Below are 27,651 nucleotides of genomic sequence, written 5' to 3'. Positions count from 1 at the left end.
TGTTTAATTTTTCCTTGTTGTTTTACCTGTTGGTTGGAAACTCCAAACCAATGTTGAATAAAAGTGGTGGTAAAGGGTACCATTGTCTTTTTTGCAATCCTAAATACAACGTTTACACACGTTTTCCATCAAGTCTGATGTTTGCTGAAGGTAATTTGTAAATGCCCTTTCTCTGAATAAATAAGTTTTCCATTAGACCTCATAGACTAAGACTGAGTGTGTAAGAATCAAACTTAGCTCAGGGGTTCAGCAAACTCAAGGAACACCAACTCTGTCAACATGGGACTACTTACAGAATTCCAGAACCATGTCTCCCTCCTGATATAGAGGCAGCAAGTGACACAAGTGTCTTAGTTACCCTTTATGGGGAGGCTTGGCATTCCAGATATATTATTCAGCTTCATTTTTGTCTCCAGGGCCCCAAAGCAATAATAGCATATGTGGATTCCTTTCCTCATACACCTCTTCACACCTTCCTCATATTTTATCAGAATCTTCTTTCTTCTTCTTTCCTGCTGATGCAAGAGATCAGCTAATCGCCATCTTTTCTGTATAAGTGAAAAATGTTAAGCTCTCCCCTTTGTCTTCAACATGCTAGATAAAATCAAACTTTTTTACTTTGTTCCATGCTGGATATTTATTCATGTCCTCTGAAAGTACCCAAAGTTAACCATAACTGCACGTCAGCACCAGCAACCAAACTGGGGAAATCTATATAAAAATCCTAACCATACCAAGTACCAGGGAACGGTGGCTCTGTGATTTCTTGCTCCCCACATGTCACAGGTCTGATTCTTCTTTGCTTTCTAATCGCCACCCTCCTTTGCTGGACCTCTGTTCACAGGCAGTTCACTTTGACCTCTGGATACTCTTCTGATGTGTTAGAATGGACATTCTAGGTGACTAGCTTTCACACTTTCTCCCCTCTTGTCACGGTCACTTAACATTTTAGTCCTGGTGGGTTTCAAGAGGTTAGCTCTCCATTTTGTGCAATTCCCCACCCCTGGCAGATGGAACCCGTATGTCCTACACTCACTCTTCTAAACCACTAATGAACATGTTTAATTGTCCCCCCCTCAGGGCCAACTACTTCAGAACTCCTATCAACAGAGCAATATTCCCACATTCACATGGGGCATCCACCATCTGGCTGCACATTGTGGACCTTTTTGAAAATGCCAATACCTGAGCCCAACTCCTAAAGAATCTGATTTAACTGGCCTGGGGTGGGATTGCCCTAGTGATTTGAATGTGTAGCCAGAATTAAGTCCATTGATCAATACCCCTGATACACTGTGTTATATCTTGTATGTTTCAAAACCACAGTAACTCGCAAACTTCACTGTGCCCAAAGACCACAGGGGGATCTTTTTAAGATGCAGACTTTCACTCAGTAGGTCTGGGATGGGGCCTGAGAATCTGCATGGCCAACAAGTTCCCAGTTGATGCTGATGCCATGACCCATGTTCTGAATAGCAAGAGAACTGACACTCTTACTCAAACTGAACACCTAGTTTACTGTTGAACAACCTATTCTAAACTACATGAAACGTGAACTTGCTAGATAAAATATCTTCTAAGCCCAAATCTGTCACCTTATTCAAAATATTTTCTGAAAAACACTCAGCCTTTGCCCAGATCCTGTGGTTATCAGAGTTCACACTCTGTCTCTTCATTTTCTGATCCATATGATACCTGACATCATTTTCTGGGTTTGTGAAATGAGTGAGCTTATGAAGCTGGGTTTCCTAAGCATTTTCTTAGCATCATCTGCCAGTGGCCATCCATATCTGTGTCTCCTCATAGATTTTGGCCAAAAAGCCTCCTTCTATGAGGTTTTCTGGGTGTCTCGAAAGGAAAAAGATTCAGACTGGTGCCCTCAACACTCAAACATACACCTTCCCCACACCTGAGTATCAGCATTTCACACACATGCCATGGCGTGGTCAGGCTCCTGCCCTCCCTAAGATCTGGAGGTTTTGGGAAAACGAAAAGTAGCTGTTCTTCCATTTACAAGAAGGCTGGGACCCCAGGTAGAAAGGGATATTATCCAAGACCTTCTGCTGAGCCTTGCCTGTTTTTAATTCCATCATAAACACTCCTCATGTATATGTCTTGTTTCTCCCACCTGTGTTGGAGCCATTCTTGCTCACCAATGCCAAGGATCATCTGGCTTCAGGGATGTGGAATTCGACACCTGCAGCCAGAAAACTTAAGGATATCCCAGCTTTTCTTTCAATGGGGTTATGAGATCCTCACTGGGAGAACCCAATAGTCTTTAAGGAAGACAGGAATCCCAGCTCAGACACTCAGCAACTGTGTTATCGTGACAAATTATTTGATTACCCAAAACTTCATTTTCTTCATCTGAAAATGGTGCTAATAGTACCTAAACCATCAGGTTCTTGTAATCTTGTAAGATTATATAAGATGTGCAGAAGAGCTCTACAGTGCCTGATACTTAACAATAGTTAGATCAAGGCTAATAACCCCATCACAAGTCCAGGTGAGTCCTATCTGGGATATTCCAAGCTCTATTTTGATGCCTTACAATTTCTGTTCGATGCCTAAGAGGAGGTGTGTAACCTCTGTTACCAGACTATGTCTCACATTTTTTAACTTGTAAACCATACTGCACATACTCCCATTGGATTTCCCCATCCCTATTCCACCATCCTCTACCCCCACTAACAAATGTAAGAAAGAGAAATTTTCATCAGAAAATAAAATTCCTTTATATTTGATTTATGCTGACCCAAGTCAGGCATTCACTGTGGGCATAAACACCCCAGCAGACATCACTCTGTTTCATGGTTTCATTTTTCTTCCTAAGCCTGAGGAGTTGGCTGTTGTAAGAAACTGAGGACAGAGTAAGAACCAGGGCTTTCCTGAGGGGAAGAAAAAAGAGATTGGGCTTTCCTTCTCTTGAGGGAAAAATGATGAGAGCAGCCAGAGAGCTTGCAATGAAAAGGCAGATTGGATGCACAAAAGACAATAATTCCATGCTTCCAGTCACTTCAGAAGGACTCTGGATGAGTCTGCAGGGGGTAGTGAAATCCACGGCCAAGCCTTGGCCTGCTTTGGTCTGATGTTCTTGGCTAATCAAGCACATCAGTTACCAGGGTAAAAACTCTAAAACCCTCCATCCCAACCGCTGAAAAAGTTCCAAATACACAGAAGCTATACTAAGTAATATTAAGACCTCCAAGATCATCAGTAGCACCCAGCATTTATTAACGAGCACTCCATCACATTTGTTGTCACTCATGTTCATACAGAGAGAGAGGGAGATGAGAGGAGAGCTATTTCTCAAGTTTTTTACCGCAAAAAAGCACATCCAACTCTTTTTGTAAACATGAACTTTGACAAGAGCCTTATAAACACCATATTTAACAAAAAGCTAGCCCATGGTTGGGGTTTTGCCCTACTTTCCTTCAGGTATACTTAGCCACATAAACTTTAAAAGTTGGAAATTGCTATAGAGCACCTGGGTGGCTCAGGTGGTTAAATATCTGACTCTTGGTTTTGGCTCAGGTCATAATCACAGGGCTGTGAGATCAAGCCCCATGTTGGGCTCGGTGCTCAGCCAAGAGTCTGCTTGAGATTCTCTTCCTTTGCCCCTGCCCTGCTCGCTTGTGCTCTCTCTCTCTCTCTCTCAAATAAATAAATAAATCTTAAAAAAAGTTGGAAACTGCTGTCAGAATTCAATTGCTGGTCAAAGAAAATGTCAATTATGCTGAAATAGTACTGAAAACTATCAACGTACATTTAGACTCTGCCCCTGCATATTTTTCTAACCCAAAATTCAGGATTCCTAATTTCATAAGAATATATTTTGATTTGTGAGAAGACAAAAAATTTTATTTATTTATTTACTTAGGTAGCAGGCCAAAACCCTAGTTTATTTCAGCATCAGCAACATCTTAGCCATCACAAAAATAAACTCTACCAAGGGCGACAGAAGTCTCTACAGCAAGGCTAAGGGCTCAGCTGCCAAGTGGCGAACATCAGAGGGGTGCATGGCGGGCACTGCCTGGGCAATAAGTTAGGAAGCAGTGGGGCTGGTGGTGGTGGCTGATGCGGGCTGGGGCCTCACTTCTGGGCAGGCACGAGGTCATCAATGGCCCAGCCCTGCTCCAGCCGCTGCTCCATCTCGATGAGCAGCTTCACACCATCCACCACCACCTGTACCAGCTCCACCTCTGAGAAGCCCAGGTGGTCTGCATTGGAGACCTCAAAGACGCCCCCCACAGCAGCTGTGTCCACACCACCTGTGCCTCGTTTCTGAAGCCGCAGCCACTTGAGGACCTTCGGGAACGTCTCATGCTTGCCCAAGGTGGGGCAGCTTGATGTGCACACCTGCCCACAGGCCTGTGCCCAGGTTGGATGGGCAGGTGAGGATGTAGCCCAGGTGAGGGTTCCACATGAATTCCTAATTCTTTGACTTGAAAAGTGTTTCAATCTGGGCGAGGCCGTTGCAGAACCAAGGGAACACCTCCTTCATGTTGCCCCCTTTCTGCACGGAGATGACCTGCAGGTGGTCTTCCTCATTGATCCACACCAGGAAGGTCGTACTGTCACTGTGCCAGATGCCGCGGGCGTCCGGCCAGTCGCGGGCCATGCCCGAGGCCAGGAGCAGGGGCGACACGGGCACATCGAAGAGGAAATGGTCGTCGATGACCTGCTGCTGCTCCGCCTGGGTCATGCTCTTGAGCGCTAGTACCGGCCAGGTGGCCGGCCAGGTCCAGGCTCGACGGAGCCTCCACAGCGAGCTCCTCGCTGGCACGGCGTTCCCCGCGGCTGCAGTGCAGGGTGTGGGGGGAGGCAGAGGCGCGGATGCTGCGACCCGAGCGCACCTGCGAGCTCAGCACATAGTTGGGGGCCAGGTCGTCGCCGTCCTGCAGGTTGTCGGGGTTGAGGTCAGGCTTGTGCTGGTTGCTGGGCTTGTAGCCACCGTGCAGGTCCTCGAGGATGGGGTCAAAGACCTCCTTGAACAAGTCATAGGGCTCCCCACCGTCATGATGTGGGGTGGCCCGGGTTGTCCACGCAGGTCTGGATGACGTCATCCAGCGGGAAGCCGCTCGGTGCTCAGGGGGCGCAGCTCCGCGTAGAGCTCGGGGTCCGCACCCTGGCCATGTGCTTGTTGTGGCCACCGAGGTCAGGAAGCTCATCCCCGGCCGGGAAACAGAGCCTCAACGTGTGTGCTGTCGGAGAAGGGCGTGGCGGCAGGTGGCAGCAGGTGGCTGGGCGGGGAAGGGGCACTGGGTCCTTCGGCAGCTCCGGGCACACTGCAGGCGAACTGATGCAAGATTTTAAAATAAAATCATATTTAGTTACCTGTTTAATGGGGGATTGATCTCCACCCCCTAAAAAAACTTACATGAAATCGTCACTGGCCCAGGCCTAGAAAATAAGTGACACTCTAAATATGCTACTCCCCAGGAAACCATTACTGCTCTGGGGCTTCAGAGAGCAGTTCCTCTGTAAGTACACTGTCGCACTTAGGGTGGACAAGAACCCCAAGTCTTTCTTGCACCTCAAAATCACCATCAGGCTGAGCAAATCTATGGGAGGTGGGGAAAAGCCATAATTGCAAATTTAGCTGCCTATGCCTTCAAGTGTGTTTAGCTAAGACATCAGACACATACATACCTGAGAAACAATGACAAAACAGTATGAATTCGTTCTGCCTTGACGGAGATTGTCAACCCTATATTCCTAGTTTCTAGAACATTCTTGGGTACACAGAAGGTACTCAATAATCCCACAATTGCTGAATGAATGAATGAATGACTTAATGCTTTTTTGACAAATAAACTGTTTTTATTCCAAGCACAATAAGTTCCATTTTTTCCCACATGGTTAAGAGAGATTTATAGCCCTCTGGGCCTAAAAATACATAATCTAGGTATTCACACCTAAAGCATAGAGAGAATGGGAAAAGGAATTGGGATTCCAGCATAAGAACAGATAATGACGTAGGAAGTCCAGGCAAACTAGAGACCTCATAGAAGACAGTGAGAGATTGGACAACTCAGATCCACTGATGTTAAACTAGGGCACAAGATGGAACCACAGTCGACTTACATGGGGCCCTGTACAGTAAGCATAACAGAACATATACCCGAAGCCAGCTGAGTCCACAACTTAATAAAAAGGCCCAACCATGACTTCAGCCCCTATCTTTGAACCCTCTGGCCCTATTTAATTAAAAAGGCCAAAGACATCGAGGTGGAGGCACCAAGGTCACCTCAAAAACTCAGCCTGTATTTTGTATCTTTCCTATTTAAAAAAAGAGTGCAGAAAATTTTTCCAACTTTTAAGTTTTCACACTATATATTTTTTATTTTTAAAGATTATTTATTTATTTATTTATTTATTTATTTATTTATTTATTTATCAAAAAGGGAGAGAGGGAGAACACAAGCAGGAGGAGCAGCAGAGGGACAGAGAGAGAAGTAAATTCCCTGCTCAGCAAAGAGCCTGATGCAGGGCTGCATTCCAGGACCCTGGGATCATGACCTGAGCCAAAGGCAGACGTTTAACTAACGAGCCACCCAGGTGCCCCAAGGTTATATAGTTTTTAAATCAATTGTGCCTACAATTCATATGCTGGGTTTATGTAAGTCTCCTTAGGTTCATATTAGTATCTGTGAACATACACCATCTGCTTAGAGGGTGAGAGATAGTTCATGGCATCCTAAATATAAAGAGGAACCCTCAGAGATTTCAAAACCTGCTACTGAAATTTGCCAAAGACAGAAATCTACAGCCAGACAAATTCTGACAGGGGCTAGCATGGGTGCTGGGATCGTGAGACCTGCCATCATTGTGCCTAATGCACCCTTATGCCAGTGATAAATGCAGCACTACAGGGGGAATATCCTCCTTAAGGGGAGGAGCAGATTACAGACTTTACCTCCACTTGTCCAGAGAATTCTGCAGCCAACTGGTCACCAAGCAAGGCCCCCTCAGCTACTAAATGTTCAGCAGATTAGGTTAAAAGAGTCAACAGAGTTCTGAGGCAAGTTAAAAGATGTTCTGGACCAGCTCCTGGTTGATTAGAGGAAAATGAAAACTCCCAGAGTCCTAGAGCCAGAAGGAGAGAAAGCCCCAGAGGGAGTCCCCAACCCAAGAAACTCAGATAAGAAAACCAGTATCAGACAGGTGAAAATCCATTCTCTAGTTTCGGGAAATTTTAAAACCGTCAATTTCAAGTTTTCCCATTTAAGAAGTCATTTAGGTTATATTATCCTATTGTCTAACCTTATGGGTCCCCTGAAGTTTTCAGTAACACACATATTCTCAGGATAAATAAATACAATTTCAGCAAATTACTGCTTGCAAAAAAATGTTATCCACTGGTAGACAAATGGATCACAGATCTCTAAAAGGCAGGAACCTGAGTACCTCCTGTGCACACCGCAGACCGTGCAAAAATGACGGTGGGAGTGAAGCTGAGAAGCATTCAAACAGCCCCACAGGCATCTGTTTATTGTAACGGGACTAAAATGCAAACATCCCCTGGAAAATTGCTGCCCCTGCTCTCTTTTTCCATAACCTTCAGTCAATAATGGAAACGTCTGATATCATATTAGTACATTACAACCCACTCTTGAAATTCTGCATTTCTGAGAGATTGTAGAAAAAATGGTCACCATATGGTGCTGGCCTATGTGCTCACTGGTGGCATATTCTGGCAAAATCACAGGGGAAGCACGACATCTTCGGGATTCCAAAGCTAATGCCCAACCTTTGGATGGCCCCTCCCCCACATCTGAGTTCTCCATCTCAAAATCTAGAGAGTTCTAAGAGCCATGCCTCAGGAACCATGCAGAACTAGGTCCATCCACACCCAGACTTCAAACTTTCATGAACCAGACTGCCCACTGAAGAAAGAGTGGAATGTGTGACAGCTCGGACAGCAGGAAGTTTGCTCGACAGAATGGGGCTACTGGGACCAGTACAGGTAGCTCGACAAAATGGGGCTAGTGGGACCAGTACCCTGCTGTCACACAACTCCACCGGGAGGCATTTACACTGATGACAACATGAATGCTGCCCCTAGAGTTATGCCACACGACTCTGTGTGGGACCATAATCTGAGACCAGACCAGTGGATCGGTGCTGCAAGATTCTAGAATGGAAATGCCTGAGGTTTCTGAGCCCCAAAATTTCAAGTCATATTTTCTTTTTTGTTTTGTCTTAAGATTTTATTTATTTATTCATGAGAGACACAGAGAGAGAGGCAGAGACACAGGCAGAGGGAGAAGCAGGCTCCATGCCAGGAGCCCAATACGAGACTCAATCCTGGGACTCCAGGATCGCGCCCTGGGCCAAAGGCAGGCGCCAAACCGTTGAGCCACTCAGGGATCCCCAAGTCATATTTTCTTAAGTTGACAAAAGTCTAGCACATGTCTTCACAGTGGTCTTCAAGCCTACTAAGTAATCAAACCCTCATTGTTCATAAAGGGCCATACAATACTAGAAATAGGTAAGAATTGATTACTGTCTTGAGAATCTAACCAATGAAACATTTTTTTTTAAGAAAACAGGTTCTGAGACATTTTTTCTATAGGCGAAAACTGTGGCCTCTGAAATAAAAAATACTAGGCTTCACTTTCTAGGTATATGACCAATGGATCCTCTGTTTCCTCATCTGAAAAATGATAATAAAAATAGTACAGAAAACACAAGTAAGAGTCACAGAGGTTCTCAAGGTATTTTCTCCTTTGGATCCTCATTGGTACCTTTAAGCTGAAAGAATATTCCTCATATTCCTCAAATTGGGCTGCTTTTACTTCAGGGGGGCCTGTACCCCTTCATTCATACTCCCTTGGCCATGACCCTGATTCCTTTCAGCATGACCTCCACCTTATATACACCTACACTCCAGCCCCAGTTCTGACCTTCCCAGCCCTACAGGGATCGTATTTAATCACATATTCTGGGGCAGCCCAGGTGGCTCAGCAGTTTAGAACCTGCCTTCCGCCCAGGGCCTGATCCTGGAGTCCCAGGATTGAGTCCCAGGATCGAGTCCCGCATTGGGCTCCCAGCTTGGAGCCTGCTTCTCCCTCCGCCTGTGTCTCTGCCTCTCTCTCTCTCTGTCTCTCATGAATAAATAAATAAAATCTTTTTTAAAAAATCACATATTCCTAGAAATTTTATAGGATCCTGAGTATTTAGTTAAATCTTTGGGGCCACAAATGGCTTTTGATAGTAAACAAGTCTAACTCAGGAAATAAGACAACCCACATAAGGCATGCAAAGAACACATTCATCCAGTTTGCTTTATCTCACAATTGATTTCCAACTGATACATTTAAATTTTCTAAAAGCATAAATAATAAATAACTGGTTATAGGACATTCCATGACATGATCCATATGGTTCAGAATTTTCCCTTTTCATGAAGATGTGGTTCCTTACTTTTATGACACCTTCCTCCAGCCTATAAGATAAGGTTTTATGGTGTGTCAATTGATCTGTCAATCATGGAGATGGATTTATTACAAGGGCTCTCCTAGGGAATGCATTTAATGGCCGAGAAGCCTGCTAAGGCTTTGCTTTCAGCTGCTCGGTTGTTGTGTTTCCTGCCATAGGTCTGAGGACTGTGAGACCAGGATAGACACAAGAGAAAAAGTAACTTAGTCTATCATAAGCCTACAGATCTCTAAACTATGTACCTAGAACAAGTTACCTCAAATGTTGCTGCTAAAGCTTAGAGAGCTAAGTCTAATTCCAGGGCCTGGTCCATACCATTTTGCATGTCACTGACCAGAAACAAGAATTATATCTCAGAATCAACACACCTGGTCATGCACACGGTGTGGAAACCAATCAGTGCTTTTAGTAGAGAACTTTTGCCAAGCCTCCAATCTCAAGCATTGCCATCAGCAGCAGAATGTAATAAGGGAGAGGAAGTGAATACTATGACTAAATCTGGTCCAGAAGAGCCAAAGAAAGGGGAAAGTCAGGGAAGTAAATGTGCAGTAGCATGTGGTTTCATGCTTGTAAATTAGGCTGCAAAGTTAAACTTTAATTAGGAGCAATAAAAGTTATGCCATCACAAAAAAAAAAAAACAAAAAAAACAAATCCAAATAAAAGATACATGATCCCCAGACCTAACCCTATCACAAGATACCCATCATGTTTCTACATTCAGGGTGGTTTCATGGAGAAGACCAGGAAAATGTTCTTGATGCCTAAGTGTTAGACAGCTCGAGGCTGATCCCTCTTCTCCTGACAACCATGGCTATGGCCCAGGGATGTTAAAAACCATCAGTCATTTCAGTGGGAAATATTCTCCTCTAAAACAAAACAGATGTTTGACAAATAATAACCATGTTTAAAAATAATAGTCATTCAATCAAAGTCAAATATTTGTATTAATTCACTCTTAAGATACCCAATCTGGAATATCTCACAATCCAGCGGGCAATGCCTCATTACTCTTTCAGAGCACTCAACAATGATGCAGGGGAAATTAGGATAAAAACATAAATCTTGCCACTGTCACCCAGATAAAACAATCGATTTAGTGCCTAGTTAGACACTCTATTGTTCCCTGCCTCACTGTGTGTTAGGCCTTTTACTCACTGAAACAGCACCAGGCTCCATGTTTCCATGTGTCATCTGCTCCTCATGTCCCTCCCACTGGTCAGGTTGGTACGTCACAGATTCATCCTCTAACCCTCAAATTCTGCTGCTTCCTCTACATTATCTATTCTGTCCAAGGCCCTGCCCATCTCCCTCAATCATTTGCCTCTACTTCCAAAACCAAGTTTACTACATCCTCCTCCTCACTTGTCCCACTCTCCAGTCAGGGCAGGGCACTCAGTGTCCAAGACCAGTTTATGTGGAAAGCCTCCTAAATTGCCTACCTTCCAGTGTCTGCACGTCCATCATAGGCACTGTGGCCTCCTTGGTCTTTCTGAGGCATTGTTGTGTCAGGTCACATTCCTGCTTGACAATTTTTTTTTAAGATTTTATTTCTTCATGATAGACACAAAGAGAGAGAGAGAGAGAGAGAGAGAGAGAGAGAGAGGCAGAGACACAGGCAGAGGGAGAAGCAGGCTCCATGCAGGGAGCCTGACGTGGGACTCGATCCGGGGACTCCAGGATCACGCCCTGTGCTGAAGGCAGGCGCTAAACTGCTGAGCCACCCAGGGATTCCCCCCTGCTTGACAATTTTTGATGGCTTTTCATCCTTTCTAGGAGAATCAAGACCACCTTCTCATCTGACTCAAGACCCCCTGCCCCTGCCATATCCTGACTTGACCCGATCTATCTTCCCAATTTTATTTTCTATTGCCCCCATTTTTAGGCCCTGCTTTCCAGCCAGTTTTTCCCCGTCCACTCCCCACTGTTCATTTAGCACATGCCTCTATTCCTGTTGTTTCTTTCTCCCAGAATTCCTTTCTGACGATAAATCCCCATCATATTCCCTTCAAGGTTCCATCCAAAGGCCACCTCCTCCCAAGACTTCTCTGCAGAGAAGTCTTTATCTCCCTCCTCTGAATCTCATAACTCATAAGACACTTGTTGGTGGCTTTCTTGAATTTTATTTATGTACCTAACTTATCTGTTTCTACTAATCTTTAAGATCTTATGGATAAGAAGAGTATTTAAATTATCTTTTATCCTCCAAGAGCCATACATAATGCCTTCAATATAGTACATGCTCTATGAATGTTTTTGATTGACTAAATGAACAAATAAATTATAAGTTGAGATTATAGACCATGTATTAAAGTGTGACCCAATAATGCTTAAAATGAGTAAGGTTTAAGATGTCTTTTGTTATGAATAGCCACATGGCATAATTATAAAAGAAAAGAAGTTGGAGTCATTGATGGGCAATCACTGGTTAGCTATAATGACTTGAACCTTGCTAAGCCTGCTTTGCATCCCCACCACTTAATTTACAGGGTTGTGGTAAGAGTTATAAGAAAAATATCTGGGCCAGATTTTGATACATAGCAAATATTCAAGAAATGTTAGCTGCTGTTGGTTTTTATGACTTACTTGCTGACCATATTTTTTTCTTTGCTCACGTCAGCTCCAATCTAGTTAATGCCAATGTGGATTTGGAGTAGGAACTGGCTGGTCTCAAGCTTTCAGGGTGGGAAACTTTAATCCCATCAAAGGTGAACCAGACTGCTTTTTATCTGTGAGAAAACCTGAACCAAACCTGTGTGTTCAGCCTGAACTAGGCAAGTTCCAGCATAAACTAAGCTCTTACACTTGCTATATTCACTTACATATGCCACATCCTAATTGTAGAAAGACAATTTATGTGGCCCCTGAAAAAATTTTAGAATATGTAAAGACAACCCATCAAATACTGGCCAAATATTTGGAACATACTGATCACCAATAATACCCTCTACCTGCCACAAAAATGGCTGTCAGGTTTTTTCACGCCCTTTATGTACTTTTGAAGAATTTCCATGGAAAATATATGTGTATGTTTTTTATTGGAGTTCAATTTGCCAACATATAGCATATCACCTAGTGCTCATCAATGGCTGCTTTTCCTATTGGTACAGATTTTAGCTTCTTCTTGGTCATTGAAAGTAAACAGCCTCCATGTGTAAGGCTCAGTAGAGTGGGGGTTTTTTTACATTTTTTTTCTTTCTGCAAAGAGAGTCTCAATACATGAAACATAATTGTAGTGCTGCTCTTGGTGAAGCTACGGAGCATGGTAGAGAGGGAGAGGAAACAGCCCCAAGAGAGGGATCCTTCTTCCCTCGAGCCTATCCAGAAGCTGCTTAGAGGTCTCCACATAATCTCCAAGGACTCATATCAAACACCATTGTTCCAGGAAAGACATTAGAGTTGCTATAGGTCAGAAGAAAATAAAATCTTTCCTCTCCCTTTTACAGAAAGAGAACCAAAGTGATAGATTGCTCAAAAACTCACAGTAGTTTGAAAGAGGGCAAAAGCAAATGATCCATGCCTCTGGAGATCAAACCAATGTGCTTTTCACTATTCCAGACTGCCACCTAATGAAAATAAAACGTCCCCAGTAAAGAACTGTGTTGGAGACATTGAACTCCATGCCTCATATACACTATAAGGCTTGGTTCCATGTGAGCATCTGGCTCTACACACACTTTGCTCTTGTCTGCAAGGGAGTCTGAGTTATGATCTATCAGGTCATACATTCTCCCATCTGTTCATTATTCTTTTGTGATAGGTGTTGGAATGGCGGGAGAAAAGGAAGGCATAAGTAGATGGAGGAAAACATGGGGTCCCAACCTTTTGAACATCTCTAAGTCGACAGGTTACTAGAGGTCCATTATACTTCCAGATGCAAGTCAAGGTGACTGCCACCCTCATCTCCTCAGATCCAGTAGGAAACCTAGAATTCTCCCCAGTAACTGCAGGTCACCTCAGGCCCCAAGTGTCTGCTTCTGTTCAAATCTTTCGTTCTGTATTTGGCATTGTTGGGTACCTCACTGATTTCTTTACACCCCACCTCAGCACCAGCCTGAGGCTGTACACCTAGAAGACTATACTGAAGGTTTCTAGCAATAGAGTGGGTGGAGGTAAAAATAAGGTACAGTGAGAACTGCACAGTAAATAATATAATATACAAACTAGACATTCCTATTATTAAAAGTCTCTCAACCATTTCTTCCTCCTACAAAACTATACTCATTTTTTTTTCCTACTCAGGAGTCAGTCTCTTACCATTCTGCTAGAATCCCCTTGCTCTTTTTGCTTTGTCTTCCATCCTCTCCAGCTTAATTCCCCCTCAAACACCCCAAACCCCTCTCTACTCCTGTGTAGGATAAGTTAGGTATTTCTCAATCCTACTTCCTCAATGTATCCATACCCTAAAGTAGTGGTTCTCCAACTTTTTAGTGAAATTCAGAGTGAAAAATACATTTTACATTATAAACACATATATGCACACACACATCATATATATACCAAAAATTAAATTAAATATGTGTATAGGTACTATGTGCATGTGTATGTATACATATATGTACCTAAAGTTTCACGGTACAGTAGTTATCCTGACTACCGAATAAACTGATATTTTCAATTCTACTCTCTTCTGTTTCCTTTTAAAAAAAAATACTGGTCACAATCTACTAATAACTTATTTCAGGATTCAAATCAGCTAAAAACCAGTATCTTAGTCAGCTTGGGCCACCAAAACAAAATACCATGCACTGAGTGGCTTAAACAACAGAAATGTATTCCTCAGAGTTCTGGAAGCTGGAAAATCCAAGATCAAGGTGTCAGCCAATTCAGAACCCCAGTGAGGGGTTTATTCCTGGTTTAAACATGAATCCATTTTTTCTTTTGTCCTCACATGGCGAGGAGAGAGAGACACTAATCCTACCATATGGGCCCCATCCTCATGACCTCATCTAAATCTAATCACCTTTGGAATATTCCACCTCCAAAGACCATCACACTGGAGTTAAAGCTTCAACATATGAATTTTGGAGTGATACAAATATTCAGTCCATAATACTCAGAACAAAAAACATTCCTTTAAGTCTTTCCTTCCAGGTTCTGGAGGCCCATCAAGGGGTTATACTGAGAAGTATACTTCCAGTCTCATAAAACATGAAAATTACATCAGAAAAACTTAAAATATGCTCCAAAAGTAAGCAACAGAGTATAATAATAAAAGTGGATGGGCTATGAATGAAAAATGGCTAGACTGAAATCCTTGTTTTAACTCAATTCATAATTTCTCTAAGCTTTAGTTTTCTTTTAAGTATACTGCTCCACTGAGAGCTAATTCACAGGATTACTGTAAGGCTCAAATTAAATGAAATAAACACATTATGTAAAATATATAACACAGTACTTCCCTACAAAGTAAGTGCTGAACACATGTTGGCCATGATGATGATTATTATTATTCACAAAAGCAAATGATATTTGGAGGATCTGTTTTTATAAGAAACTATTTGTGCAATTGGTCGCTGTGCAATTGAAATCTGACCCCTGTGTGTGGTCTGCATCTCCGTGGCAAGTTAGTCCCACACTGTATGTTACCAGGGGAGGAAACAACGGTTAAATGTGGAGAAGGGACTCATCAGATTTTATATTTATTTCTCCAACTACCACATTTTTTTCCTTAGTCAGAATGAGAGTTTGGTATTCAGGCCAGTTTAGAACTGAAAATGCAACCCTTTGGAAAGTAAATGGAAAACACTATAAATAACCTTTCACTTGGTTTCCTTTGTTCCCCATCACCTCCCAGAAATGTTCACCCTTTGGTAAAGAGACAAAAGAATAGGATGAAAGCCACTTCACTGACAGTATCTAAATGTTGTTGTATGAGTTGCTGAGACTGTGGGTCAGCTATTTTGCAGCCAAGAACTCAAAGAATTAGAAGGAGTTTCTCAATCTCCTGCACTGCGGTGATGAAAGACAGGGCAGGCTTAACCCAAGCAACACCCAATGCTTCATATGATCTTTCAATGATCAGAGCCTATTGGCTTCCCCAGCACTGAACTGGGGACACAGCATGAGCAAGCAGGTGGGCGACTTGGAGGAGAAACCCTTCTCCAATATCATCAATATCAATCACTTTCCCAACAGCATCCTTTAGGACTCACCTGCCAATTCTTCGAGACCTGTTCATGCTTATCATCTCCATTGGAAACATGAAGGGGCCTCACACCCTGCCCTGGATACATCAGAGACAAAGGTGGTTTTACTTTCAGCTACAAAACCTATGATCTAATAGCCCTATAAAAAGGAATATCAATAAGACAGGGTTTTTTAAAAATCTTGTTTGTCCTGATCATAAAAGTTCTCAGATATGCCCCTGTCACCATCCCTGTCCCCACTAAGAAGTAGTAACCACTTGGCATCAGGTGAACCATCCATCTAAAGCAACTTAAGTGAGACTGTCCAGGTTGACCCAGGGTGGCACTAAGATGACTCAGTGGGAATACTGACCTCTACAGACCCAGGCAAACCCATGCATCCCTGTCCCACTGGAATCAATTATCTAAATTCAGAATGCTAATCAGATCAGGGAAGGGGACACAATGATTTCAACATTAGCTCTCTCACACTGATCTGGATGCCAGTGAGAGCTCTCCCAGACAATGACTCTCTTGGCTTTATAGCCCTCAGGCCTATCACAGTACCTGACACATTGTACCCTGTCAATAAATGTTGGCTGGATTGAATTGCCTTGACTTGTGGAAGCCGATATAATACAAACAGAATAAGTTGGGTATTTTCAATTCAGTGCCTTCACTTCCCACACTGATTTTTTTATTAAAATTTTAAATCAAAAGCAGGCATATACATCACCCTAACTTCTCTGATAACACTGCATCCTCCAAACCACCTAACTCTTCCTGATTTTTATGAGCATCAGTCAGAAACTGTGGTATTTGAATGGGGTTTTTGAAGGGTCTAATCTTATCACATGACCATATTAAATCTGCATTTATTAGAACTATGTCACTTTACAGGCCACTCCAGCCTCAGTCCAGCTTGTAGGAGGATGTTAAGAATAAGTTTATGATTAAAACCCTTTTGGAAAACATGAACAAATAATAACCAGTTGTGATACTTTTCCACATTTTTACAATATTTAAAAATATGTTCAGATATCCAAAACTGATCCCACAATTTGATTTATTCACAAGTTCCCTGAAGTGCTTAATAAGTACAATATGGTACAATGAAAATCATGGTTATTACTGCTATTGGGTTGGTAATTCTCCAGGATGAAATCATACTTTTCAGGTTATAAATATACATTTTATTGTTGATTTTATGCCGCATTTTGAAATACTGCTTCTCTGCTTTCATATTTTCAGGGCCTTACAAGGGCATCATAAATCAGCCCCAAACTGGAGGAATGCTAATTGATATCAGGTGATCTCAAAATGAAGGCTAGGTTAAACTTGCTGTGTTTTTCATGAATCCCAATTCTTTATGAAACGTTCAAAACCAAGACATGTAAGGAATTCACCTTCCAAAATCAATTAAATAAGCTTAAGCACATTAGATATGTAATTATCTAAAAGAGGGATTCACTCAGCTCCAATGTATGTGCAACTCAGCTCCAATGCCAAAAACAGAGGACATAGAAGGACACACACAGTGCACTATCATAGATGCAATGCTTTTAATTAAAAAAAAAAAAAGGAAAGTGCTATTATCCATAACTTGATCTGAATGATTTTTTTCTAACCCTCCTCCGCACCTTTCTCTGCTCTTGGATCTTACAATCTATGTTACATCTGCGTTACACAGAATTCCAGGTGTAGATCAACAGGTGTTACTGACAAGACAAAGACTGCTCTTTCTCAAAGCTGGTTAGAGCAAAGCCAATGACTTCAGATTGTCTTTGGACTAATGGGAAATGGCCTATGACACAGCATTCATTTTGGCACATCAGACAAGCTAGTCAAGACAGAAAAATTAAATTTTTGAGTAGCTATATATTAATCTATTTAAAAAATACCATAGTAGAATTTCACAAAAGGTGTTATTACAAAGCAGAACAAAAGATGTTAATAGCTGGAGATTGTGTGTGTGTGTGTGTGTGTGTGTGTGTGTGTGTGTGTGTGTATGCAAGTTTGTATACTCATGAATATTACTATTAAGGAAGAGAATAAGCTTAAAAAGTGAAAAAGTATTGAGTAAATGACCGTCTAAATAATACATAAAGGCAAAAATATGAAGCAGATATAAGTTAGTGAATTTTGAGGCATGCATACACTTCAGAAAAATCCTATGTTCACTTCATATAATGTCAGAACTAAAGGTCTGAGTTAAATGATATCCAGAACTCCCTGATTTTAAAAATGAGGAAATGGAGGGCTGGAAAATTAAAATACTAGCTGAAAGTTACAAGGTGGTGAGTAGCAAAGCTGGGACAAGAAATGAAGCTTCCTGCTTCTAGATTAGTTCTCCATCCATATGATGATAGTAAGGACAAAGAGTGGACCACCTGTAATCTCTCCCTTTCCAGGAAGTAACAAGGCCAAGAACCACACAGGAAACTATTTCTCACCTTGGTCAGCTCACATGTCACTTGGGACACTTCTTAATCACACTAACGAAAGAACTGCTGAAGGGAACAGGGCTGTTTTTTATCTTTTACAAGTTACTGAGAGAAACCAACATCCTAAAAGTAGATTATAAACCACAGATTTTAAAAACATTTCTTCACTGCTCTTCTTTGGTGACTTTCTGGTAGATTGACTCTGATATCATCAGAACACCATGCGACAAACACAAGAACTGCACACTCCTTCCTGCCTCCTCTTCCAATCTGTGGTATTACATAGGAGTGAGCAAGAGAACCAGAAAATACATGTACTGGCTGACTCAGTCTTGCAGACATTGAGTCTAAAGTGTGTGCACACATATCTGTGTGTACGTGCACATTCCTGCTTTTGCACACAAATGGGTGTTTACCTGTCACGGGTGCTCATCACGAGTGTGATGCGTGCTAGGTGATGTCTCCAACACACTCTTTTTCTAGGCATATTTTCTTTGATCATTAAGAGGTTGGGACAGAAGTCCAATTCTATCTAGTCGATCTACCACAGCTTGACCACCACTGAGAAAAGGAAGAGTAAATTCACATATCTGCCACACCTCTGAGAAAAAAGTGATCAGCTCTCAAATATCCAGAGACCAGGGCAAGGAAAGCAAATATTTAAAAACCCATGGTGTGATCCTGGGGTCCTGGGATCGAGTCCCCACATTGGGCTCCCCACGGGGAGCTTGCTTCTCCCTCTGCCTGTGTCTCTGCCTCTCTCTGTGTGTCTCTCATTAATAAATAAGTAATACATTTTTTTAAAAAAGCCCACAGGGAACCAGGACTTGACATATGCTTCATTAATGGTCACCTTGATACTGAGAGGGGAAAAAGTATCATCAACCCTGTGCAATACGTTAGGGAACTAAGGATCTGAGAGGCTAACAAACTTGTCCAAAGTCACTCAGGTCCATATGACTCCAAAGTCCATTCTCTAAGTCTAATTTCATCTTATTGTTATGGAAATGAGGATCCAGGAGGTGAGGTAATGTCTAGGGTCACAGGCCAAGTAGTGGCAGAGAGAAGACTAAAATCACTAACTCTGGTCCCGGGCTTTTTCTACAACTTTTAGAGAGTTCTGTAACTTGCAAATTCAAAATTTAATGACAAAATAAAACAGTTAGTACAAGACTGTCAGAAACTCCAAAGCAGCAAAATAAAACAAACCATACACCATTACCAACACATGGGACCTGTTAGCATAGGGGTGTGTGTATGTGTCTTGATGTATTTGCATATATCATCTGTGATATCTGTTTATGTCAGCTCTATGAGTGGCAGAGGGAATATGTAAACATTAATGAATTGTGTTCCTATTTACATTTCCATTACCAAAAGTTAACTGTTGGCAGATAAAAGAATTTTTTTTAAGAAAATTTCTCCCTGCACTACTTTAGTAAATAAAAGAGTGGACTATAGCTAGCATTTTGAAAAGGATTTAAAACTGGTGAAATTCAAACATTCTTGTGTAAAGCAAACAACTTCTGTGGTCATATAAATAAATACATAAATTATATGCCATCCCTGAAGATTAACCATCTAGGTACATTACTGGTACATTAGATGTACTACAGTACCTAGATGGTACTATACCATCTAGGTACATTATAAGTTCACTTATAAAAGAATTTCTTTAGTGTCAGATTTATATATCCTCTTTGCTATTGATTTTCACTCCATTATACTCTACTTATGGATTTACTACGTTTCTGTTAAAATATGCATACATCTTGGAATGCCAGGGTGGTTCAGTCTGTTAAGTGTCCAACTCTTGATTTCGGCTCAGGTCATGATCTCAGGGTCATGAGATCGAGCCCCACATCAGGCTCTGTGCTGAGCAGGGAGCCTGCTTGAGATTCTCTCTCTCCCTCTGCTCCTCCTTCTGCTTGTGCTCTCTCTCCCAAATAAACTTACTTACTTAAATAACTTTTTTTTAAAAAATTGCATACATCTCTACCACACCATTAGGGGAAAAGGTAGAAACCCAAAAAAAGAATCAATATTCACATTGTATTAATAAGAATAAAACTAAGCCATCACAATCAACACTAAAAAATCTGAGTCATTGCCCTTTTATCACTCATGTCTTAATCTAATGCAAGTCCACAAAGGGTCTCTGTTCCATGGAGTCTGAGAACCCAGTTTTCCATCCCATGGCTGAACCAACTCTACAGACTTAGAGTGACTTATTAGATCCTCAGAAGTGAAATGGCAGGCAAGGGAAGAGTGGCAGAGCAGTGAGATTGAGTAGGAAAGTTTCAGGAGCCAGGGATGGAAGTATGCCAATGTATCACTGACCACAACAACCTAGTTATATTGAGGTCCCCACCTATCTTTGTCACTCTCTAGCACACAGCCCTGGCCCTTATTTTCTGAACTTAACTCATCTCTTTATATATTTATTTGTATCTCTGTTTTACTGCAGTATAACTGATGTACAGTATTGTACCAGTTTGTTATAAAACATAATAATAGTTACATTATAATACTATAAATATTGTGAGATCATCACCACAGTAAGTCTAGTTACCATGTCACTATACACAATTACAAAATGAGAACATTTTTTTTAAGATTTATTTTATTTAGTTGAGGGGGGTGGCAAAGAAAGAGGGTGAGAGTCTCAAGCAGACTCTGTGCTGAGCACAGAGCCTCATATGGGAGGTTGACTTCACAACCTCAAGATCATACCTGAGCCAAAACCAAGAGTCAGATGCTTAACTGACTGCACCACCCAGGCATCCCTCTTATGATGAGAACTTTTAGGATTTACTTTTTTACTTTCTTAGCAACTTTCAAATATTCAATACAGTATTATTGACTGTAGTCACCACATTGAATGTCACACCCTTATTTTATAACTAGAAGTTTGTCCCTTTTGATCCGCTTCACCCATTTCACCCATTGTCCTCACCCTTCACCCTCTGGCAACCACCCATCTAATTTCTGTAATTTTCAATTTTTACTTTCTCCATTCATTTGTTTTGGGCTTTTTGTTCTACAAATACGTGCAATCATATAGCATTTATCTTTCTCTGTCAGATTCATTTCACTTAGCATAATACCCTCCAGATCCATCCATGTTGTCACAAATGGGAAGATCTCATTCTTCTTATGGCTAAAAGTATTGCATGTGTGTGTGTGTGTACATCACAACTTTATCCATTCATCCATCAGTGGACATTTAGGTTGTTTCCTTGTCTTGGCTACTGTAAATAATGCTGCAGTGAATGTAGGGGTGCATCTATCTATCTTTTCAAATTAGTGTTTCATTCCCTTTGGATAAATACTCAGAACAGCTGGATCATATGGTAGTTTTATTTTTAGTTTTCCAGGATTCCCTTTTCTCCCCATACTCACCAACACTTGTTATTTCTTGTCCTTTTGATAACAGCCATCCTGACAGGTATGACATGCTATCTTATTGTGGTTTTGACTTCAATTTCCCTGATGAATAATAATGTTGAGCATCAATTCATGCATCTGTTGTCCATCTGTAGGTCTTCTTCAGAAATATGTCTATTCAGGTCATCTGCCCGTTTTTTTAAATTGAGTTGGTTTGTTATTGATCTATAGGAGTTCCTTATAGATTTTCTTTATGTTAACCCTTTATCAGACATATTATTTGCATATAACTTCCCATTCAGTAGGTTCCTTTTACCTTGTTGATGGTTTCCTTCACTGCACAGAAGATTTTAGTCTAGGACACCTAGGTGGCTCAGTGGTTGAGCATCTGCCTTCAGCTCAGGACGTGATCCCAGGTTCTGGGATTGAGTCCCATATCAGGCTCCCCATCAGAAGCCTGCTCCTCCTTCTGCCTATGTCTCTGCCTCTCTCTGTGTGTGTTTCTCGTGAATAGATAAATAAAATCTTTTTTTAAAAAAGTTTTAGTCTGTTTTAGTCTCATTTGTTCATTTACGCTTTTGTTGTCATTGCCTTTGGACTCAGATCCAAAAAAATATCACCAAGAGCAATGTCAAAGAGCTTACCGCCTGTGTTTTCTTCTAGGAGTTTTATAGTTTCTGGTCTTACACATTCAAACTGTTAATCCATTTCAGTTTTTTGTGTATGGTGCAATGTAGTAGTCCCATTTTCTCATCATGCTTTACTGAAGAGACTTCCTTTATCTATCATATATTCTTGTCTCCTTTGTTGCAATTGACTGACCATACCTGCTTGGATTTATGTCTGGGTTCTCTGTCCCACTATGTATGTATCTGTTTTTATGCCAATACCCTAATGTTTTGATTACTGTAGCATTGTAATATAGCTTGAAATGAGGGCACATGATGCTTCTAGCTTCGTTCTTCTTTTATCTTTCTTTATACACTTATTTCCCAGCAGAATGGAACTTTCCATGGGGATAATATGCTTTCTTGACTTGTCACTACTGCATTCCCAGGTACTCTGAGTGAGCCAGGAATAGACACTCTAAAAAAATATTTTGGCTGCATAAGTGATATATTTCAAATCCAGGGTTTTTCTGGACTGATGTCCCAGAGACAGATACGTGGAGAGGTTTACCTAGATGAGAGACAGGCAGACAGCCTCTGTCTCTAGTAAATGGAATATTCATGATGCAAAATACAACAAAAATGAAATGAAATCTCAAGAGGAGATGGAGACACAACTGACAACACAAATACTAGTGATTAGAAATCAATTAAGGAGAGGATATGCTCTCCCCACACCTTAAACAGCTGTGTATTATTAGTAAACCCAGAGATATGCCAACAAAATGAAGCCAGGCTGAGCTAGAACACTTTGGAAGATGAAATTTTAATAAAATGTCACTGTTGGCCTATACAAAGGAATCCATAGCCAATCGTTTCCTTTACTGTTGACAAAACAGCACAGCTTTGGAAACAAGTCTCTTTCCAAAACCATCCCTTCTTGATCCCATCTTTGTGTTTCTCCAAGATTTTGTTCCTCTAAGGATGAGGAAAATATGTCCTCTCAGGGTGGAGATGGCCACTGTGGAATTTACTGAGAGGAAAAACTTTGGAGGAACAAAATTCCTGGAAGACCAGGACTGAAGTTACTCCCTTGTGCCTTGTACACAGCCTGGCAGAGCAGACAATAGATGTTTGTTGAATCAATAAATAACTAATAATGATACCATGTAACCTCAGGGCTCAAGAGCTGGAAGGGGGCCTTAAAAGTTATCTCAACTTACAGAAGACAAAGTTGAGGCTGAAATGAAATAAACAACCATTCCAAGGTCCCCCTACCGATCAGGTCAAAATTCAACACGTTCCTTTCTTCACATCTACTCTGTGCATCAGATTACAAACCTTCTTATACATTTGTGAGGATCTCCACTCTGAAGCAATGGGCCAGGAAAGTTATTACTCTTATTCTGCACTATGAAAAGACCCAAAGAGGTGAAGACTTGCCCACATTCATATAACTCATTAATGATTGGTGCTAGGACTAGACCCAGAGTTCCTAACACCTGGTCCAAGACTCTTACAAATCCACTGAAATTCAGAAGAAGGTGGTTTTGAACTGAATGTGGAGAATGGCTCATGTATTCATCCGCTAGGGCTGCCGTCACAAAGTACCACCGAGTGCCCTAAACTCAGAAATATATGGTTTCACAGTGTTGGAGGCTAGAAATATGAAGTCAAGATGTTGGCAGGGTTGGTTTTCTGAGGGCAGTGAGGGAAGGATGTGTTCTAGGCCTTTCTCTCTCCTGTAGACAGCTTCTCACTGAGTTTCTTCACATTGTTACCTCTATACTTGTCTGTCTCTGGGTCCAAATTTCTCCTTTCTTAAAGACAACATTCTAATTAGATTAGGGTCACCCTATTCCGGTGTGACCTCATCTTAACTATCTCTGTTCTGAGACACTGGAGAGTTTGGACTTCATCATATAAATGAAGGAGAAGAACACAATTCAACCCATAGCAGCTAGAAAAGAGTATAAAAATGGAGAGACAGCTTTTTAGGTGAATTGAATGATGAAGAACTTAAAACAGCAAAGATATAGACTGAAATAAGACTGGTAAGGCAGGGCCAACACTCACTCTAGAGAAGCACTGAGAAAGGGAGAGAGACAAGGTTAAATGGGCCCAGCTTGGGATGGAAAGACCCTCTAGGCATCCTTCCCCATAAAGTTTATGGCAGTGCATAAGGATTACAGAGCCAGAATATGCTTAATGTCTTCCTGATATCTATCCTTAGTCTCTCACTGTTACTCCAAATAGAATAAATAATCAATTGAAATAAAAGGCCAGGATGTTTCTGTCTAAAAGGTATTCAAATGCATATATATAAATACCATCCAGGATAGATCAACGGAGGAGAGAGAAGGAAAGTTATTATAGTCAGTGGGGAGCAGACCCTTGGTGGCCCACATCCACTCTCCTGGCCCACGTCTGATGCCACCCTTCATCATGATGAACTCATGATAACAATGTCCCACTTCAAGTTCTTGGAGGTGCTTCTCTCTGCCTTGAAGACTTTTGTCAATGTGAAGAAACGGATACAGTGGACAAATACTCCAGCCTCTGTCCTCAGGATGGAAAATTCTGGGAAGCATTCTTTCTATATCCTTCAAAGAGATTCCAGTAAAGTAAACCCCACTACCACTGCCCACAGCAGAAGCCTTCATAATCCTCCCTAATGTTTTCTTTTCCTCGCTCCTATATTGTTGTCACCTCTCTCCCACTCCTACTTCTTGGAATCACCTCCACAATATACTACTACCTGTACCCAAATCCTCACCTAAGTCTCTGATTTTAGTAAAATCTCAATTAAAACAATAAAGGATAAAACTGAGGTCAGCTATAGGGGTCTCAGCATTGAAGTTACCTACTGTGACTATCTGCTTGCTCCCCGAGGACTGAATTTAGTAAATACCTTGAGTGTCTGCACCATGTGAGGCATCTGTTGGGCACTGAGTATAGAAAGTGAAGAAAGACATGGCCTCTGCCCTCAGGAAGTTTAAAATCTGCTGGAAAGGATTTATGGTTTGGAATATTCTCTAGCTCTTGCTGAAACACAAAGATCCATCTTCATTTGATATTTTTGATCCACAAGACCCCCAATAATTGCCCCCAAAAATCCACTTCTTCTATTGCCTCAGAACATCCCATTCAGTTTATGACCTGGGCTCCCATGGCTCCAATTTACATGTGATTCACATAACATCTGTTTAATTTTAAAGTTTATATGGCAGCTTTTCGAAATCCCAGGGACTTTCTCAACTTTTTCCTCTCTTCCCTCAAACACCAAGAGGATGGAGAAAATTAATTTCCTGTGTAAAAATGCGAGATGACAGCAGGTCTAAGGTTAAACCTATTTACAAAGGAAATTGTTGCCAATGTTTAGAAAAGCCTACTTTTATTTGAAGAATTCAGTGATCTACCTGGCTTCTAGTGTCTCATGGCATTTTATTAGGAATGAGTTTCAACCTATAAATAGCAATAGGGAAGAAAGCAGTTCATATTTGCTTTTCCCCAACGTGCTGTGAATAGTTGGCTAATAGGGAGACCAATTTGTTTCACTCAACAGGAACCATGGGAAGTTCCCCATTTTCCCTTCCTTTGACAGTGTCTGGGAATACCACACCCCAGAATCTCAGGTTGGCCTGGCTGCCCCTGCTCTCTAGAGACTCTTTGCTTTTAGTGCTGATGGCATGAGCAGTTGTGGGCTTCACCTCTAGTGGAGTGAGCCAAGCTTGGTTCTCCCAAGTGCACAATCCAGACACAACTCTTGTGGAAAGAAGAGAGAAGGGAGAAGACACACTTCTTGTGGAAGGAAGAGGGAAGTTGTCCTCACCAGACAGACAACTGAGGCCACTTTTCTTCTCCCATCTTTCCATGCAGATGGCAGCTCCAATATTTCTCATTCCTATCCAAAAAAAGACCCTTTTAGTTTGGACCTTGCTCTGAGTTGAGGGGGAATCATCTTGGCTCACGAACACTTTCTACAGTTCCCCCAACATCATGAGGTTTCAGAAATCATCGTGGTCCCCTAAGGCCATGTCTCTTCTAGGTTCCACTGAGCCATACACAACCATTCTGCTGCACTCACTCCTCTAAGCTGAGGCCTCTCTGTATGGACACAATGCCTGGTCATTTCTACCCTGAAGTCTTATCATCTACTGGAGAAATAAGGCCCAGGTCTCCTTGGCTCTCAAATCCCCTGAATATGTCAGGGAGTATACTGTGCCTCTCAAAAGTTCATATGTTGAAACCTTAATCCTCAGTACCTCTAAATGTAACATTATTTGAAAATATGGTTGTTGCAGTTGTAAGAAGTTAAGATGAAGTGATACTGATGTAGGTAGGCCCCTAATTCAATATGAGGTATTCTTATGAAAAGGAGGGAATTTGGACACAGAGACATAAACACAAAGAGAATACCGTGTGAAGATGATTTACCTTCAAGCCAAGAAAGATCAAAGATTGCCAGCCAAACACCAGAAGCTAGGCATGAGGCATGGAACAGATTCTCACTCTCAGCCCTCAGAAGGAATCAATCCTGCCAACACTTTGATCTTGAACTCCCAGCCTCCAGAACTGTGAGACAATAAAAATCTGTTACTTAAGCCATTTGGTTTGTGGTACTTTATTATGACAGCCCTAGCAAACTAATATAGATTTTTATTATTGCTACCATAATATTCCTTCCCTAAGGCAATCAATACTTCTAGTCCACTTGGCTGAACTGGAAAAGGGTCAAAGGGACAAAATGCATAGGGGAAAATTTCAACAATACTATTCTGCTACCATCTCATATAATTTAAACAAGAGCTATATGAAAAAGATTATTTTGGAATTCAACTGGGAAAATATTAGCACTTTAGGATGCTATCAGCATTTTCCAATCTTGATAAAGTAACTCCTGAGTTGTTTTAATGCCCAAGATAATATTATTACAAAAACCATTAGTTTGGGGCTCGCTTGGTAGACACAGTGGAAAAGATATATGAGCCTATGGAGGCCCAGTGCTAGTTCCAACATGTGCTAACTGGACAAGACAGACCTCAGATCACACAAAATCCCTCTCAATGTTTTCTCATTTGTGAAAGGAAAACAGTAACACCTCCTTATAGGGTTATTCAGGAAAACAATAAAACAATTCATAGGAAGTGCAATGCCTAGCATTTGAGTATTTTTTTTCTTCTCTTTTCTTCACATCCCTTACATTGGATGTCTAATTATCTGGAAATGAAGAAGAGAAGGAAAAGGTAGGTAGCAGGATCAAGGACAACAAAAGCCCTTCCATTTCAACAAGAAACAATGTTGATGCCCCATCATTTGAGGCCTATAGGCCATCAATAAGAAAGATCCTTGCACACACCCTGCTTCCTTGCAAGTACACAAGTGATTCAAATGAATTATTATCATTATAAAGCTCCTCTCTATACTGCTATGTAAAAAGAAGTTTTAATTTTACAAACTATACAATAAGATTCACAGGATCAAAAAATTTTAAATATTATTTCCACTAGGACAACCAGATCACCTCTTTGATTCCAAAAATATATTTCTGAATTTGATTCACTCATGAAAGAAGAGGGAAAAAAATGTGCCCAGAAATAAATATAGAAAATACATTCGAAACTATAGCAAGGAATCCCCAT

At 41.4% G+C, this 27,651-nt stretch overlaps 1 pseudogene; it reads right to left on the bottom strand.

The window, feature by feature from the left end:
• Positions 1-3,879: 3,879 nt before the first annotated feature.
• On the bottom strand, positions 3,880-26,506 carry LOC121485248 (annotated as a pseudogene).
• Positions 26,507-27,651: the final 1,145 nt, after the last annotated feature.

This window comes from Vulpes lagopus, chromosome 2 (genome assembly GCF_018345385.1).
Source record: "Vulpes lagopus strain Blue_001 chromosome 2, ASM1834538v1, whole genome shotgun sequence".
In the NCBI taxonomy this organism is placed as follows: Eukaryota; Metazoa; Chordata; class Mammalia; order Carnivora; family Canidae; genus Vulpes; species Vulpes lagopus.
The sequence above is the reverse complement of the archived record's forward strand: the minus strand, read 5'-3'. Positions and strand labels throughout refer to the sequence as shown.